Source organism: Dufourea novaeangliae, unplaced genomic scaffold (genome assembly GCF_001272555.1).
Source record: "Dufourea novaeangliae isolate 0120121106 unplaced genomic scaffold, ASM127255v1 scaffold780, whole genome shotgun sequence".
Lineage (NCBI taxonomy): Eukaryota > Metazoa > Arthropoda > Insecta > Hymenoptera > Halictidae > Dufourea > Dufourea novaeangliae.
The window spans coordinates 587-2,985 of NW_015374648.1; positions in this window are offsets into that span (position 1 = coordinate 587).

Consider the following 2,399-nt stretch of genomic DNA (forward strand, 5'->3'; position numbering starts at 1 on the left):
TTACCAGGTGATGTTCATCCATATGATGTGTTTGCGCTGTTCGTCGATGACGAAATAATAGACTTAATGGTATCAGAAACAAATAGATACGCGGAACAAAAGCTAAATAAATCTGACCTACCACCGTGTTCACGGATGCATAAGTGGAAACCCACTAATCCCGAAGAAATAAAAAAATTCTTGGGACTGATTTTATATATGGGAGTTGTAAAAGTAAACCCCATTGCCAATTATTGGTCGAAAAGCCCATTATATAATTTTCAATTACCGCGTACTATAATGTCACGAAATAGATTTGAGTTACTATTGAGTAACTTTCATTTTGCCAATAATGAGTCCATTGCCCGTAACGATCGACTTGGAAAAATACGTCCACTTTTCGACAAACTGGAGGAAAAGTATCAGGAAATATTAACGCCTGGAGAACATATTGTTATTGATGAAACGTTAATTCCATGGCGCGGAAGACTCATTTTCAGACAATATATACCAAACAAAGCGCACAAGTACGGAATCAAATTATTTAAATTATGCTCAGACACGGGGTATACATGGGCGATGAAAATTTACTCTGGTAAATCGGCTGATGGTATTAGAGAAACGGGATTGGCACATAATGTATGTCTTGAGCTTGCAGAAAAACTTTTCCACCAAGGACGCACATTGTATATTGATAATTTTTACACCAGTTATGAGTTAGCAATATCATGCCTAAACCGCAAAACCCATGTCGTGGGAACACTTAGGAATAACAAAAAATTCCTTCCAAAAGATATTCTTCATTGCAAACTGAGAAAAGGAGAGATGGTATCCAAAGAAGATGATAACGGGATTGTGGTACTCAAATGGAGAGATACACGGGACGTAAGAATTTTATCCACAAAACACGCTCCTATCATGGTCCCAATTGCAAAAAAAAATCGTAGCATTCGGACTATTTCTCCAAGTGAACAGATACCTGCAACACTCAAACCACTAGCTGTTGTCGAATATAATACAGGAAAGTGTGGCATAGATTATTCCGACCAAATGGTTTCCTATGCCACTACAATTAGAAAAGGAATCAAGTGGTACCGAAAGCTTGGCATTCAATTGCTTCTGGGAATTTCTGTTGTAAACGCCTTGACGGTTTACAAAATTGCAACGAAGAAAGATGTAAATATTAGAAGATTTAGGGAAATATTAGCTTCAAAATTATTTGGGTTGTCTGATAGCACAACAAGTCCATGTTCTCGTCGAAGACAGCACCATATCGCCGTTCGAAAAAATGATTCCGGAGGAAGCATTAGACGCGCATGCAAACAGTGTTATGCAAATAAAAGTTGTCAAATGGGCAGATCAAGAACACGAGATAATGTAAATAAAACAACAACTTATTGTCCAAGTTGTCCCAACCAACCCCAGCTTTGTATAGAATGTTTCAAAGCTTGGCATTCTCCATAATTTTCTTAATAAACCATTTTAATTAAATTCATATGAATAAATATAGTTTATATTAAATAATATTCAATAGATTTGTTACTTATTCTGCGAAATATCTTTCCAAACACATACGAATGATCTGCGCAAGTAGTCAAATAAGCGTCACCCCAATACGGGTGACGCGGCCCGATCCGAAACTTGACTGTCACCCGAATACGGGTGACGCGGCAGTCAACGTGTTAAATGATACTTCTAGTACTTTTCATTCTGATACTTCAAGCACTTCTGTACTTGTTCCTACACCTTGCACACCAAAATTTGATAGCCTCCAGAGACTTTCGGGTGATATGAAGAAACATAAAGTTACCAGAATTCTTGGATCAGGAAAAAAAAAACCGATACGTACGACGTCCGTGTAAAGTTTGCTCTGCTAGTAAAAAAAGAAGCGAGAGTAGCTTTATGTGTGCTGAATGCTTAGTACCTTTACATCTTGGACAATGTTTCGAGAAATACCACACTTGCCTTAAATATTAAAACTTTTGTTTTCTGTTTATGTTATATATATGTAAAAATCCACCATGAAATGAGAAACTGTATTTTTTTTATAATTATAAATCAAACATTTCGATTTTGTTTATAGTTTTAATTACCGTTAAATTGTATATGACGAATATGCAAATATAATGTACTATTTTACGAAAATATATAATGTTTTAAATATTTTTTTTGGCTATTCAGTAATCAGAAACAAGCGGATAAGGCCGGCGTTCGGGGCTTAAGTGGCCGATACGTTGCCGGCGCTCAGGCTTTAAATGTCTCTTAGGTCGCCGGCTGTCAATGTGTTAAGGCAGGCCTGTCCAACTTGGCTCCCCTGTGTGGCGGGGGACAGAATACGCCCACGGTAATCCCTGCCTGTCGTAAGAGGCGACTAAAAGGGACTGTTGGGACCGCGGGACTGTGGCACCCGCGGTCCGGTG